The sequence below is a fragment of the Heterocephalus glaber genome, unplaced genomic scaffold (assembly GCF_053883595.1).
Source record: "Heterocephalus glaber isolate CG9 unplaced genomic scaffold, H.glaber_assembly_v1.0 deba00000738, whole genome shotgun sequence".
NCBI classification, from domain to species: Eukaryota; Metazoa; Chordata; class Mammalia; order Rodentia; family Bathyergidae; genus Heterocephalus; species Heterocephalus glaber.
In genome coordinates, this window is record NW_028258161.1 from 770,442 (window position 1) to 787,631 (window position 17,190).

The window sequence follows — 17,190 nt, forward strand, 5'->3', positions numbered from 1 at the left end:
CCAAATAATGCCCACCATCATATCTATCCATCCATCCTATCTAGATATTTTTAAAAGATGCGATATGGAAATATAACACGTTTCTAAAAAGGTTTCTATCCAAAACGATGAAAATAAAACCAGTTTTGATAAAGCCCCAGTATCAGGGACACAAGCTTTGGAAAGTGATTTATTTTTCAGTAGTGAACATTTTCTCCCCTTTCTCCCTGCTCCTGGGTGCCGGGGCCTCTCTTCCCTGCTGTCTGCCCCAGAACAAAGGTTGTGGACCCCTCCATTGCCTCCACCTCATCGCGGGACTCCTGCTCCAGAAAAGATGACAGTAATTTATGAGCCACCCTCTGCCCCGAGCGCACACACCCCGCTCTGCGTGGCTTGGCTCCTGCAGTGGCAGGTAGAGGGAGCGCAGCGCAGTAAATATCAGTCCTTTCCTAAAGCACCAGGAAAAAGCGAGGGTGGAGATGGCCAGGGGATGCGAAGGGAGAGGGGGAAGTCTCCTCTTTGTCTGACCGGGGAGATAAATGCCCAGACTACCCCTTCAGGTCTATTAAGTGTCTATGGAGTGAGAAAGGGAAATTCTTCTCTTTTTTGCTCCCACTGGCCTGCATCTTCTTTATTTTTTTTCCTCTCTCTCTTTGCAGAATAATATAAAAAATTTTAAAAAGCCCAGCAGAAAGGGAGCTAGGATGCTGTCGACCCTGGCGTTGATGTTATTTATTTTCCTCAGTTGCTGCTCTGGAAGCCCGGAGTTGACAGAGCGGTTTTGTAGAATAGAAACATTATAGACTGTTACTGTCAGAGTGTTAAATGTGATGGATAGAGAAATAGAGGCGAAGGAGGGGACTTAATACTGAGAGCCAGGGTGCTCATGGGAAAATAAACCATCCGCATATAAGAAATGAATGAGGTAATGTGGCGGGAGGTAATGGGCTTTCGCAACATGCCGGAACAGAGATGCTTATTACAGGGTGTGCTTAACCCTTGGTGTGCTGATGTCCCTTTTTGGGTCCCTCTGGGGGAGAGCATGTGTGGCTTTTCTTCAGGCAGGGGAGCCGGCTTACAGAGGAGTGGAGACAAGCATGTTCTTAATAATGCTGGATTAGCAGCCTGCACAACAGAGAGCTTGGCAGCTCTGGAGGGGCCCCGGAGCCCTGTGCCTGTGTCAGACAGAATGTGCCAGGATGGCTGGGTTAGGAGAGGCAGGGAGGGCCATGGGGGGAGCGCCAGGCTCTGCTGATCTCTCCGTGGAAGACTTCAGAGGGCTGCAACCGTTCCTGGAGAGAGGGCGAGATTTGTGTTCCTTGGCTCTGTGAGTGACCCCACATGATTCTGCCACTCTGTACAGCACGTGCCTAGCAGCTCATCTATGAACCAGAAAGTAGTAGAATAGAGGCAGAGGACAGACAGTAGTCATCTATGTCACCTCTGTGTCTAGTGTGGTGTGTGCTGTAGCTGTAAGAAGGTGACCGCGTCAAGTGGAGATCCTGCCCCAGGTGGGTTGATGGAGGAGACCCAGCCAGTCTGGACAAGGTGGGTGAAGTGAACCAAAAGTCACCAGCTTCGGTGAACAAGGAGCTTTTCCTTTATGCTGAGTTCCTGTGACCTCTCCCACCCACCTTTGTGTCTTGGTGGTGGCCACCCCTGTGTCTTGCATGAGACAATGTTAGGTAAATTATGAGACTCAGCTGATATGCATCCCTGTCTAGGTCTGCCAGTGTTACCTGTTGTGTGGACTTGAGCTAGCCATTTTGCCTCTCCAGGTGTGAATTTCTTCATGTATAACATGAGGATAATACCACCTCATAAAATTACCTGCAAAATTAAATATCATGCTTATCAAAATGTGGTGGATTGTAACACATTAGCCAAATAGCGATTATTATTATTATTTCTGTTGTTAACAAAGCTGTAAACGTGTATTATGTAGAAGGTAAAGAACTTCAGATCAGAAATTTCAAGAAATTTCACATGCTTTTCCCTAATCGAAGCTATTCCTGTCTGATGTTAAAGGGTCTCTTTGCTCCCAGTGGTCCCATGTTAACAAGGGCACTGCCCTGGTGGATGCTTACGTCACTCAGTCACCGACTTTGGGTTAGAAGGAGCCATGGTGCACTTGCACTGTTGGCCTTCATTCAGTTTAAAAAGTGCTTCTTGAGGAAGCACAAACCCCACCTCCAGTGACTCCTGGATCTTTCCCCAGAGCTCTTCCATCTAACATCCATCACGCCACGCTCATCCTCTAAGATGCACCTGCTGCCTAGGAAATCAGGCCACAGAGGGTCTTGTCCTTGCCGTGATGACAGGATAGTGCACATCGTGAGCGATTTGTGATTGACATTTTGCTCCCAGAGATGCTCATGGTATCCGTGGAGTAGAAAGACCTGGGCTGGCTGGAACTGTCACTCTTGGTCTGTGCTCTGCTTCCCCTCTGTGTGTTCACGTGGTGCCCCAGCAGAGCTGGTCTCCTCTTCCTGCTTCCTTCTCATACTGCTCCTTCTCACTCACGCAGAAGCTCTTGTTCTGTGCTGCACACGAGTCATCTCAGCTCCTCCAGTGCTGTTTTGTTTCCATCCTCTCTGTATACTTAGGGTCTCTCTGTCCTTCAAACTTTGATTCTTCTCACTTTCTTGGACAATGACAGCTTGCGTTGAATTTTCCAGTTTGTCTTACTGTCTGTAACAGCTGACTATATACAGGCCTTGGTTTCCTAATTGTTTTGTGTGGGAGTGTTTTGTCTCTCCAGAGGTTTTAAACACGTCTTGAGAAGAGGGCCATGCCCTGTGTATTTCTTCTTCTTGTCATCACACTGCCTTCTTGTCCAATCATATCATGTTCTCCCCCACCCCCGGCTTCTCTCAACAGATTAACAGCTCCATTTAGAAAAAGGCACAACCTTGGGTATCTTTTGTTATCACAAAATCCATAGCCTCATCTTCAACTTTTGACAATTTCAGCAGAAAACGTCTCTTTCTGGCTTTGTCTATTTTACATTCTCAGACTTCCTTACATTCAACCTTGGATCACTGGAATGGAATTTAAAAAATACATGTAACTCAAATAGAACCCTAAGCAGGGTTTCTCACTCAGTGATATTGTTGCATATTAGAGTTGAATAGATCTAAGGATGACATGAGATGATACATCTCAAGTACTTATGGAAGGGCCTGACCCATTGTGGATACCAGAAATAGCAGTAGTACAGGTCTAGTGTTCCTTATCTGAAATGTTGGGACCAGAAGTACTTTGAGCTTTGATTGTTCTTTTATTTTTAGAATATTTTCCTATTGCAAAATGAACTATCTTGGAGATGAGATAGAAGTCTAAACATGAAATTCATTCATGTGTCATATATACTTTATACACATAGCCCAAAGGTAATTATATACAATGTTTTATACAATTTTGTCCATGAAATAAAACTTTATAGCATGGAATTTTCCACCAATGGCATCACATTGGCACTCAAAAATTTTAGAATTCTGGAGCATTTTAGATTTTGAATTTTCAGATTAGGAATCCTCAGTTTGTTGTGGTAGCAATAACAGTTGAGACATGATAGGAAGTAGTGGTAGTGGCAGTAATGCCAGGTGCTCATTGGGCTACCTTTTTGCTCCATTTATATTTTACTAGCGTTACAATTATAATTGTGTAATGGATCAAATCAATGGGCTGAGCAACAATAACCCCAGACTCTCCAGGGAGACTGCCTTGGCTAGTGGGATTGTTTTATTCACCTTATCAGTCTAAAGATTGCAGCCCTATCATGGTGTCTTTCTGAATTTCTCTGCAATCCCAGGAGTCTCTTCAAACATGTCATTATTGTCTGAAAGCCAAGTCCTTTGAGGTTCATGAAGGAAAGTCTACTTTCAGATTCAGTTAGGTAACCTTGTGTTTGCTTAAAATCTGTAAGAAGTACAGAAATCTTCTGGTGGTGATGGTCTCATACTGGCCTTGGTGCCCATAATCCAGTGTTTTTCAAGAGCACTTGGAACATAGCCCATGTGCTCACCTCAAGAGCACATGAGGCCCACACAAGGGAGATGTACACATTTTTAAAGCATTTCATATTTTTTCAGAGCTGTACACTTGTGATTTGTGTCCTTTTCTATATTTGAGTTACAGTAAAAAATGTTTTAAAAAATAGCATCGATTTTTCTTGTATTAATGATACCTTGATATACAACTCAAATCCAAATCCTCAAGCACCTGTTGAAACGCAAATAATTTGTAAACTTCGACCACATAGACAAAATACATATAGAAAGAATAAAAATCTCTTATTATGGGTCCATAAATGAGTTTCCAGGGGCAGCTGCCATTTGAGAGCTATGAAGAAGCGTGTAAATTCCTTTCTTTGAAGGTCTAGCTTGTGTATGCAGCACATCTGTTCTGGGGTAAGGAAAGAAGAGGGGTAAGAGGGAACATCCTTGTCTCTCCTACTGGTAATATGGAATATCCATAATGTGATTTTTAAAAATGTCTACTACATATAGATTAAAATGCTTGCTGTCTGAACTGAGCAAGAAGAAGGCTTCATAACGTGACCTTGAAGGTTCGTGGAGCCTCGAGTAGGGAAGAGTCAGGACGAGGCTGCCCAAGCTCACACTCATAAGCACCGGGCTAAACTTTTCAAAGCACTGGGGTGTAAATGTTTTGACTCAGCTTTATTTGCACTACCTCATTCTGATAGAGCTGCTGTACTTAGGGTCATCAGTTGGCATCTACCCTTTCACACCAGAATCTCCGTATTGGAACCAGTTCTTCAAGTCCACTGTGTTGTGTTTCATTGTGAGCAAGTACATGCGTTTGCATGGATATACACTGGGTGTAACTACATTGGGTCTATATGCACATGTGTGTATATACACATGTGCGTGTCCTTATGTTCATACGCCTGATGGTCTCTTGGAAAGATCTTGCATATTGAGTCTGCAAAGATAATTAACCTACTGTGCCAGTCCCATTGATATCGACCCATGTAATGTCTCGTGACATAAAAACATCCTGATATCAGCAAATAGTCATTCTTACACTCATCTGACTTTTTCTACTGCTCTAAAACTATGAAGACAGAAAACTTCAGGTTTCTGGCATAGATCTGTGACAGAGGGGAGGATGTACTCCGTGTGGCTAGTTTGTCTGTGACAGATCACTGAGTGTAGCACGTGTCTGTTGAGCTGTATGTGTCGGGGTGGGGGGAGATCTTTGGACCACCCCCACCCCCCCACACAAATCTATAAGTAGAAAATGCTTCTTTGCTGATTCCTGTGAGCCTGAACTCATTCCAGCTGAGATGACCAACTCGGGCCAGGAGCCCAAGCATGCCAGCAACAGCTAGGGTGATGGTCCTTCTTGGCCACACACCCCATGGCTTCCCTCACTGGCTGCTAATCAGAGTCCAGGGAACTCGACCCGCTTCCACTAGCTGGACTCGGCCTGCCGCTGAACCCAGGAGCAGAGGAGCCCTGAGACCTGCGAGAGGCCGGGAGGAAAGAGGATCATCCCTCTTCCTACCTCTTCCTCAGCATCTTCTCCATGTGGATCCAATAGCACCCAGGAGGACCGGACCACAAGGTCAATGGGCTCTGGCTTCCAGAGCAACTTGCCTATAAGTCTCCTTTTATTGGCATTTCCTCCAACTTAACTAGCCCTGAATTGCATTTGAATCAGTTGAAAGAAAGAGAGGGAAGGCAAAGAGAGGACTCCCTGCCTCTCCCACTCCACCTCTCTGTCTCGGAAAAGCTGCTCACAACCAGCTTTATTTGGTAAAATGCCGCAATAGATGCTTGTCAGAAATAATTTATTCCTGTTAGCTGTAATCTGAAGGGAAACAGATCCAAGTCCTATAGTTAAAAAAAAAGGAAAGTAGACTTGCTTTCGCTGACAGTACAAAGGTGTCATATACAAGAAGGATTGACACAGACCAAGGGGTCTTGTGGGAAATATGATAATAACTATAAAGAAGACAGATTATTCCCCAGTTGCCAACATTCAAACCTTTTTACAGTCAGTTCAAACATATAAAACTTTATTGCTCTAGCAGAAAGGGGAACAATTTCTGGTTGCACAGCTTTCCCAGGGCTGGGTTTATACTGTCTGTGTTATTGCTCTATAGTGGCATTTTAAAGTTTATTGAACAAGACTTTTACAATTGAAGGAAGTATATAAAACTGTAAATTTATTAGATTTTTCAGGATAAGTGCCCTTTCTAGTTGTGCTCAAGAATTCGGAGCTATGAGAAACTGCTAGTTACAAGACTTATTAATATTAAAGACTGAGAGTACGCACATTTTACACCTTAACTGATCTCAAAAATAATATTATTATATTACTGAAAGTCACAGCTCTGATGCTATAGAATTGGATGGATACCCACATATAAGACTCTATGTACCAGGTGTGTTTATTCTTTACTGGCTGAAAAGTTTGCTTTTGTTACATCTTACTTTATTTGATTTTAACACAATTGGTCAGGATACTACTCTGTTCACTGAAGGATGTCGCCAGATAAATATTTTTCCCTCAAATCCTTGTTGATTTACCAGCATTTGTGTGGGTATTGTACACATCCAGATGGTAGGTTTTAAGAGTATATATTATGATCAAGTAATACATTACCACACGCACCAAAATCAAGTGTACTTTTGATAAACAACATCTTACTGAAATGTTATTCTTCCCTCTTCAACTCCTCATTTTTAACTTCGTAAAATTTTTCTAGAGATTGGAAAAATCCTGTAATGTTGATGATATCTCTATTCAGGTTGCTTAACCCCAGTGCCTTTAATACTGCAGAACATACAGCTGTGTTTCTGGCCTCTGTCCATAGATGCCACTAGCAGCCCTCCCTCCCACCACCCCCTGTGACAGCCAAGAAAGTCTCCTGACATTGACAATGTTCCCTGGGTGCAAAATCATCCCGAATTGCCAACTCTTCACCTCTATAGAATTACAATAAAGAAATAAGTTCTACTCAAATAGTATGAGGTGAGTGTGGCAATTAAAAACACAGCTTATTGTTAACAAGCAGGATGAATTACAGAATTATTTCCTATCAAAAATATTGGACCATGGATATCTTTTTAAAATATGTTCCCCAGAGAATGTAGCATAGCTTGATTTTTAGTATTTTACATGTATCTTTTCAGACCCACTTTACTGTTTAGCAGGAATTCCACTGTTGACTGACTTCAGTCTGAAAGCATGTGTTTGTGGGTAGATCCGCATGTGAAACCAGATCTCATGTTCTTTGCATATTATGATTAACTGCTGCTAAGTTTTGCTGTTTTGATTTTCATATGCATATGCAAAAACACATGTTTATGTATATATTATGTGACTAACCCAGGGAAAGATTTGAGAAGTACAGAGTCAATTTTTGATTATAATTTTCTCCTATGACAAGTTTAATTTTGAGATACCATCAACTTGTCTTTAATTTTCAATTTGTATTCTAGGATTCTTTTCCACCTCTTCAGAAGGTTTTAGTAATGGATGGATTAAAAACACCTGTTCACCTTTATGCTACCTAATATTGTTCAAGTACCTTGTTTGTGTGAATGGGACTTTGATCTGGGATTCAGTGCTAATGTGTCTAATGGCCATAGCATTTACAGAAATAATTAAGCTAATGTGTTTTCAAAAGAGATTGAATTAGAATAGGTCTTTGGTTTTTGACTGCCTGAGTTTTGGAATTCTATACCTGAGAGTTTTTTGTTTTTTTTATTCCAGACACTTGCAGCATACTGAGGGGCATCTTGTCTCAGCTCTGGCATTCAATGAACCCAGCATCCTTTTTGCCACTAGTGCCCCTCTTGACTGGGTAGTGTTAGCCATACGACATATGTCTCTTCTCCTCTCCTTGCCATCTCCGCAGATCACGGGGCCCCTAATCTGTAGGAGGATCAGAGGGTTTCTTTTGTGACAATGTCTGATGTCCTTAAGAAGTACAATGTAACTCCCTTTATTTAATAAATGTCCTTCTGATGAGCTCGGCATATGTTCTATGATTGGAAAGCAAATCACTGGAATGTGCCAGTGGATCTGGCTAGGACACCTGTGGTGATTGTCATTCATCCTTATGACTATACGATCTGTTCACTCTAACCCTTTTAGTGACATCCGTTCCCTCAAATCCTAATACCCCTTGCTTGAGTTTTCAAGTTATTGGTGTTCATGTTCAGTTCTGAACCCATCAGTTGTAGCTCTGTCCAGCTTAGATTCATGGCATCATACACATTTAAGAAACCTGACATTAAACACTGGCCATTGGAAGGTATACGTAGGTCCTTTTTGGTGAGCTTCCATCCTTCCCAACCTAGATAACTGCTTTTCAAGGTTAACCAGTTAAGTCTCTGATTTAAGTAATAATCAGAAGTAGGGAGATTCAAACGTCTTGAGTCAGGCACCCTACCCTCTGAAGCACTTGCAGCAAAGGAGGAGAAATTTCATCTCCCGGATTCATAATGTCCATTTCTGAGTACCATGAAGGAATTGAAGGAATGTGAAAAAGAAAAGAAAGAAAATTAGAAAGGTCTGGGGATGTAGCTCAATGTGAAGACTCTGAGTTCAGTCACACACACACACACACACACACACACACACACACACACACACTCTCACTCTCACAAACAGACTGGTGAAATAAATATGAACCCTAATCTCAGGCCCAGCTAAATTCCAGGGAAGATTTAGGTCCTGCATGTGACTCAGGTTAGTAGACTACTAGATGCCTGCAAGTGTGCCATCTACAACAGTGAGTTGAAAGGGACTTTGGAGGCTGAGAGGGACTGAGCAGGAACAACATGAAACAGCAAATGTCAGGGAAGTCAGTAAGCTCTGAATCTTTTATGAGACCTTGGATATTCTGATCACAGCACTGCTGACACTGAGATTGGAATACAGATTACAGGAGGGACCATCTGTGACAAGAAGCCCAGGCTTCAATCTTCCCAAGGTTTTAACATGCCTCACCACAAGAATATTTTGTTATTTTATTTGGCAGTATCCCCTTGGAAGGCCAGGAAGGGGAACACTGACTAACCCAGGAGTAGGGCACAGCTAGAGATTGGGGAGAGACAAGATTGATCTTGTAGTAATACAAAAACCATTGTGAGGTGTGTGTGAGTGTGTGAGAGAGACAGACAGACAGACAGACAGACAGACGGTCTGTGCAACATGAACAAGTCCTATAACCGTGTCTTAGATGAGGCCCTGGTGCTGAAACCCTTGGAGCTTCTTATGAATTCACTGCAGCTTCTTGGTAAGAGGAAGGAAAGAGATTAAGAAGACCCCCCCCCCACTAAAATGAGTTTTATGTGTAAGAGCTTGTTTTGGGAATGCAAATGGGCACCAATGCTTCCTTTTTAGGAGAAGAAAAAAAGAAAAAGAAAACCCAGAGACAAGAAGGTCAGTGGGGCACTGTGAAAATGAGGATCTGCTGTTCGCAGAAGGGGACGCTCTGTCTCCTGCTAAGATGGCACTACAGGCAAGATGGAGGGGTCTGGAGTCAGTCCTCAGAGTGACGTACCTTCTTCCAACTTAACTGAGCTCATGGTGCAGACTATAACCAAGCAAACACTGTGGCTGGTGCTATCATGATAGAGGCTTTACTTTACTGCAGGGCATTGGCAGAGCCTCAGAGAATCGCAGGAAGCCCGGCACACCACCCGGTCCATGAAGTGATGAACTTGAAGTTGCTTTGTCAGAGCACGGCTTGCAACAGAGTTCATATCCTGGGTTTTACTCTTCCTCGAGTGCCCACACTGTCTCACAGCCAATGACAAGTCAGTTAGGCAAAGCGGGGTGACCCTCAGATGGACACAGCCCACTGAAGCAGAAGATGAGTGACTAAGTGACCCAGCAAACCTGAGATGGGAGCCACAATTCCTTGGTGTAGCATTTTTGGTCAGAGTGGCTGCCTACTGGAGTAGCAGGGCTGCCTGTAAGGTGCAGATGTGGATGAACAAGGGTGTATTCATAAATAAATTTTTTTTTTTAGTTAATAAATAAATATTTATCACCTGACAGTTCTGTGTCAGGTGCTGGGTTAAGTGCTTTTTAACATGTATAACCCACAACACAGGTACTGTGACTATCAGCATTTTAGAGATGGGAAGACCGAGGCTAAGGAAGTAATCAAAGTGGGGTAGGAGTAGGTTTTCCATATAACCTCCCTCCAAAGCATACTTGGCCTTGAAACACACCATCTGAGCAACTTTGGGCCAAGTCTATTCCTTGATTTTAACCATTCATTGAATGCTTATTAAAGGTCAGGTGCTGGGCCTGGTATTGGAGATACAGACAGGAGGAACGTAATTCTTCAGGTGCTCACATTTATGGGGACCCCAAGCACCTCAGCACTGTCCATCATGCCCTGCCCTAGACGTCCTCAGAAGGCTGGAAACAGGACTCATGGGAATGGCCAGCTCACAGTGCTAGCCCAGCAGACAGGATGGATGCTAAGTGCCTGTGGTGACGAAAGCGACCACACTGTTGTCACCATGAGCTACTCTGAAGGCTCCATCTGCCTCCACTGGGTGACACTGAGTAAGCCAGCCTTCTTTCTAAGAAAGGGGAGGCTGATCAGCAGAAGGGGAGTGTGGACAAAAATGGGAAGCAGCTCCCCAGAGAAGTACCCCCGGCCCAGGCAATCATGTGCTCTCCTTAGCCTGAAATTGTGGGAGAACAAACCTGGTTCACTGAAATAGAAAGAATAAGAAAATAAAAGTAGAAAAAGGGGGAGAAACCTACTTTTGGTTAAATAAACTACTGCTGAGAAGACTCCTCCCCACAGAGGGGGGTTCTCATGTTTCCAGGATATTTTCCCATTCAGGTGACAATGAAGGAAGGACTGTGTAACCTTGAAACTTTGTCGAGCACTGAGCTCAAGACCACCAAAATATTGCATGGCCACCTACTACATAGTGTCTTGCACAGATTTGCTGGCCAACTCTTCATAATATTCCAAAACAGCCAAAGCTATATTTTGCTGGGAGAGTGGCAGAGCAAAGGCAGGTGTTGAAAAGCCATGGGAAAGAAAAAGAAAAAAAGGAAGAATTAAAACAAAAATGTGCCTCAGGCTCATTTCAGCTAGCAGCAGAATTTCCATCTTCCTTCCCTTTTGAGTTTGATATTATTGCAGGAACATTACCACAGCCTCAATTGACACTTGACACTGAAATTCTGGAAGTCATCTCAGGCACAGGGTACTCTGTCCAGCCCATGGGTGGGATGGGACCCAGTCTATGGAAGGCTCCTGGCAATGGAGGTGGTGGCCGAGCTGGGCAGAGACTTGCAGAGGCTGCAGAAACAGATACCACCTAGATGTGAGGTTGACAATGACACAAATGACCCTGGAGCGGTAGAGATGCCAGAGGGAGGAGCCCACTACAGTATGAGTGGTAGAATGCTCCTGAGGATTACAGGAAGACAGTGAAGCGGGATGCTCCTATCCATAAGGCGCAGTCAATGTGTTACCCTAACTTGTCTTCCTGGGCAAAGCAGTATCCTTCTACACCTGCAGAGTTAGAAACTGACACCAAGCAAAGAGGAGGCTCCCTTGTGGGTCAGGGGGAATGGTTTTTGGAATCAGTTATGTTTTTCTGTTTTATCCTTTCTGTTCTTTCCTGCCGTCTCCCTTACAAACCCCCCTAGAAGTTGCATTTCCACTGGGGTCGGCAATAGCAATACATACTATTGAATTCAATGAGTGTGTTGATGGGCAGGTGGATGGGGAAGATGAAGATGAGGAGAAGACACTTGAAGATTTAAGAAGGGAAGAGGGGAGGAAACTAGAGATGGGCATCAGGAAAAGAAGACCCAGTTGAAGACACTTAATTATTGGAAACATTGTGCCACATGAATGCAGAATAAAAGAATGAATGGCAAGGGCTGGGTCCAAGGTGGGCACCGGTGCTTGTCTTCCTGAGAGTTCCACCTGTTCTCAGCAGCTCCAGCTGGTCAGCCAGGCACACACCCCAGCGGAACCACAGTGCCAATACCACGGGAGTCTGCTGCTGAACGCCAGGAGAGCTGGCCTCTCACCGGGAGCTCCTGCTCTGGACCTCTTCTCCCTTCCCTTCCTTTCCTCTCCTTTCTTTCTGCTTTGTTTCTGATGACACTGAAGGGGGAATAGATGTGTCGCCCCATGAAAGAGCAAGGGGGCTGCTGGCTGCTTGCCAGCAGCTGTGACCCAGGGCTGTGCTGTCACCGAGACCTCTGCTGACCCAGAAACCCACAGGTGAACCCTCTCATCCATACCTCATCATCACAGTTGGTTTTTTTGGGTCATGTCCTCCTCTCTCTCTCTCTTTATAGTGGCTAGTTGACTTTTTGTGACAAGCCTGAAAAGACTCTGTCACCTAAAAGGGCATGGGAGAAAGTAGGTTTTGGAAATTGCTTTCAGGACACAAAATCCGAAAGGGCACAGGCCAGTTCCCCACCCCTCCAAGCTTAGTCTTGGTTGATATCTGTGCCTGCAAGGAAAGAGGCCTTCAAACGCACCCTCTATACATGCTCAGCTGCCAGGTGCCCAGAGCCTGCAGTGGCCTTGGGAGGCTAGAGAGCTTTGCAGAAGTCTGGCTGGGGGTGGTGAGATTCAGGTGGGGAAGGAACACTGGATCTAGAAACTGATTGGAGGGCTAAGGAGCAGAGAGATAGAAGTATACGTTGTTTCCTTTTGCTGATTTTTTTCTCCTCCATAAGAGAATCCGCAGGGCCCCATCTGCCTTTTAGGGAAAGGTCATGTTTGGTGACTGGTAACATCTGGGGTAAGGTCCAGTTCATTGTGCCACCCAGAATATGCAAGCAGCTTAGGCATTGGAAACCAGGGAGGGAAGGAAGAAGAGATTTTTTTCTTCTTCTTTTTTTTTTTTTTTTGAAGTGAGCCTGCTGCCAATCGGGCAGTCTCTGTCTGCTCTGTGCACGCTGCTGCTACCCACTCGTTACAATTAAAATGAAGTGTCCGTCAGCGGCTATCTTCTCTGTGTGGCCCATATGTTTCTGAGCTGATACTGTCCGGATTATTCTGTTCGGGAAAACGATAACGGCTGTTTATGACCTTGGCAAAGACTGAGGCCTAATCAGGCTGGAGCACATTTTCGCCGACTGCCTGATAACAGGCTGTTAGCAGCCTTATCGCTGGGGAGAGATAGGCCAAAATAAGCAGATCTGTGAGCACAGGAGCCCAATCGAGTGGCACACACTCTGGCCTCGGCTTTATTTTTAGATTCCCCTTTCCCGGTTGATATCAGAAGGCAGAGAGGAAGGAGGTGGGGGATGGCAACGCGCGCCCCGTGGGGGTCAGAGTGAGGCGGCAGGGGATGTTAATCAACACCAGAGGCAGAGGGTCAGCCCAGCTCCCTGTGCTCCGGGCTCCCTTCAAATGAGGGAAAACATGCGCAGGTCTTAGGAGACAAAGGAAGGAAAGGAGCTGAGTCTCCAGGCCCGGTGTGTGGGCCCTGCCGCCTGCTCTCCTCAGAGTCTCCCTAGTGTAAGCTGAGTCTCCATCCAGGCAGGCAGGCTTAGAGTTCCACGTTCCTTCCTGCTGAAGGGACTGATTTTGCTTTCTGTCTTAATCCACTTTCCTGGACATCTTTGTGGCTCCCTTCCAGAATGACTTTCCCGGCCCTGCTCGGCCTCCTCGCTCAGGAGAAGAGGCTGGATGCTGGCTTTGGCTAAGGGAGAAGGACACAGACCTGCCCAAGAGTGCGGAGAGGTTCCCATCCACCGTGGTCCTACTCAGCCCTTGACCAGTGGCTGATACTAAGCTCCCAGGGTCCTAATTGCTGCCTCTTGGTAAAGCCTTCCAGGAAAGTTCCTTAAACATGCCCCTGCAGAGTGACAGATTAAAGCCAAGTCTCTAACTAGCTTTTGCTTCCAGATTAAAATAAAAAGGAAGTATGATTCAGTGGGCGTTACACAGCCATTGCCATAAAATGAAGAAGATCAAGGTACTATTTGCATGAAACACGGAAGTCTTTCTTTTTGGGGGGTCCTGGGACCAAACCCAGAGCCTTGCACTTGCGAGCGAAGTGTTCTCCCGCTGAGCTGCACCCCAGGCCCCAAGCAGTGAAGTCTCGCATTTCCTTTCTGTATTCTGTGTAAACCTTCATATCCTTCGCACCTGAGGCTTTTTGCTCTCTATTCCATCTCTGTTGGGCTCTATCCCCCACTCTTCTCTCCCTTCTTTCCAACCTCTCAGCGTCTGGGCAGCTTTTTGATTTGGGAGTCATTTTGTCTTTCTGGGACTCAAAGAGTAGAATCAAGTGGTGGGAAAGAGGGGAAAGCGGTTTCATGCGGGGGTCGGGGGAGGCATTTTCTGGGGCACACAGATTGGAATAGGCTCAAAAGGCAGCGGAGAGCATTATTACCATTATCATGCTAATCTGTTTACAAGGCTCCCTTTATTCATTCATCTCTGAATAGCAGAACCCTCCATGAAACCTGGAATAAGAACCACCTGTGCCTCTGGGACCCAAAAATAAAAGTGTAGAGGACAAGTGATATGTTGAAGCAGGAAGGGAAAAATTAAATGTGTACAAACAGGCTCAAATCCAATCCTTCTGTAATTTAGCTTATTGCATATATGATTTTATATCTCACGTTACAAAATCATCAGCTCTTGGCACCTTGGGGAACATCAAGTTCAGAGAACATCTCCATAGAGGGTCAAAATGCAATGAAATTATTAAAGAATCTGGTTTTTTTTTAAAGTCCAAACTGAGGTTTTCTACACCAATTTCTAATTTTGGGGGGAGTACCGATGCATTGACTATAAGGGATATTGCTTAACATTTATATTCACTGATTAACACTCAATAAAGGAAGCTTCAATTCCTAGTCCTATGGTAAGCTAAAGCTGGAAGGGGCTGTATATATGTTCTAGCAATGCAGTTCAACCCTCTGATTGTCTAGTAAACCTTTAATTAAGAGTTCTTTACACGTAAGTCCCCATTTGTCACATCAAACTGCATTATCTTTAGAGTAGTTGTTCTTACAAGGACCAACATAATTCTTGCAAATATGTACTACCCTACACTATAAATACTAAGCAGGTCTTGAGGGAGAGCTAGGAAGGACACCAACTTTCTCTGCCTTTACTGTGATGGCAGAAATAGCAGTTGGAAAGCCCACTGAAGAGGACATATCCACATTTAGTTCTAAGTAACTTCTAAGGAGGAATTCATCAATGACCAATGGAATGGAAAGCTTAGTCCCTTAGACAGAACTTTATATTCTCTAAATCACAGTTCTACATCTAATTCATCCCATTTGTCCAGAAACTGAGTTCTTTACTTCTAACCCACAAACCTTATTGCTCACAAATGTTAGAATCCTGTCATCATAGAGCTGAAAGGATCCACTCTGCAGATGACTCTCTCATTTGTAGACAAGGAAACTGAACTCCCAGGGAAGAGACTGGACCTGCCCAGTGAGTGTGAACCAAGAACTAAGATATTCTACCTTTTTGCTCAGTGCTTTTTCATCTTTTTGATGACTTCATATTATGATTTAGTTATAGGATAAAGCATTTTAAATAAATCCCTGAACTGTCTATGTCACTGTTTATTCATCTGTAAAATGAGGATTGTAATTTCCCAATTGATTTTTAAGTTCCCGGAGAGCTGGGACTGTACTATCCATCTCAGTATTTCCCAAAGCACCTAACTCATCTACTGCCATGCACACAAAGCTGCTCAATAAATGTTGGCTACAGAGGAATTGAATGAATAAACGAATGGACAAAAGAATGAATGAATGAATGAATGAATGTGACATTTTTTGGAATATGACTTTTAATTGGACTCACGCTATGATTCTTTCATTAAATGATTTTCCTAAGTGCACATTGAAAAATGATACCTTTGGTGGAGCTGATGGAAGATGTTTCCATATTAAAGAGGCCTGATTAGAATCCTGGAATTTCATTTTTATTTTCTTTATAGTTGGTTGCTCTGGAAGACTTGGGAAAGCATGGTGATCTTGTGAGTCAGTTGACTTAGAGGTTCTTAGCAGCAAGAATCAGTGTATTCCTAGCTGCCCAACCCCCCAGTTTGGGGTATTGCTCTGAAATCTTGTCATATGTCTTGAAAAGGACTTATATGGAACCGTGGGAGACACTTGTAACTGGTTTCATCTTGTATTCCATGACCTAGAGTTACATTTGGACTACAGGAAGTACTTGGCATGTATTTGTTAAGTGAATGAATAATTGTAGAAGGTCTACTTATGCTTGACTAGTCCATGCCTTGAATTCAAAATTGATGACTCTGAGTCTATGCCTCCAGCTCAGAAATCTAAGCCTGTCCCTTGAGAATCCATGTCTTTGGTTGCTAACTTGCACTACCAGAACTAACTATGCATATCCCAAGCCTCCTCTCATCTCTACCCCATGTGAGGATATCTTGCCACCAAGCCTGTGCCTGCTTAAGCTTCTCAATGCAGCCATTCAGACAGGTCAGGATCTCTAAAGCAAAGATATTTTGTCAAGGGGGAGGGTAAAAAGATTGTTGTTTTATTGGATCACACTTGCTTTTCAGGGGCACTTGACTGGCATATTTGGGCCATTAAATGAAAAGGCATTCTGCTTATGAATCATGCCAGCAAGATGCTTTCAGATCATACAGAAATGGTGTGTGTAGTGACTGCCAAATGGTGTGTAGTGACTGCCAAATGGTGTTTTTATATGTAGGACTCTGAACACACCACTCACTGATCTGTGTGAGCCACTGGTTCTCTGCACCGACTGCAGCATCACTCATCCCAGATCTAGACTCTTCGTAAATGCTCAGTCATTTAAGGCTCTTATGCATTAAATAAATAATAAGCTCCCTATCCCCTGAACAGAATATGAAGCCTAAATATTGAAAAATTAGGCAATTTAGCCCAAGGGAGAATGTACAGAGAAAGCATGACCTGGTGAGCCAGTCCTAAGTGCCAGGAGTTAGAATTTTGATTTGTAAACATTTTAATAATGGCAGATTGCAATTCGGCTTTGGGGCGGGGCTTTTAATCAGTCCGCAAGTTTCTCTTCAATGCCTGGTATGTGCCCAGTGCAGACTTAGAAACTATTCAGGGACAAATGGACTGAAACATGCAAAATTCCTTTCTTCCAAGACCTACAAAATCATTCTTTCAAGTTGTGGAGCACATTTGAGGTGCCAGGTAGCAAAACAGAGCATGATTAAAATA

The 17,190-nt window shown here is 44.0% G+C and overlaps 1 protein-coding gene and 1 long non-coding RNA gene across 7 annotated transcripts in view; both read left to right on the top strand.

The window, feature by feature from the left end:
* Pbx1 (PBX homeobox 1) overlaps nt 1-17,190 on the top strand; it is a 307,106-nt gene that overhangs the window by 130,396 nt on the left and 159,520 nt on the right. The gene's annotated exons all lie outside the window — the stretch shown is intronic.
* Nucleotides 1,535-9,390, top strand: LOC147829111 (uncharacterized). The gene is made up of 2 exons (XR_015449469.1): nt 1,535-6,984; nt 7,729-9,390. It is a non-coding gene; the product is annotated as an uncharacterized LOC147829111 (long non-coding RNA).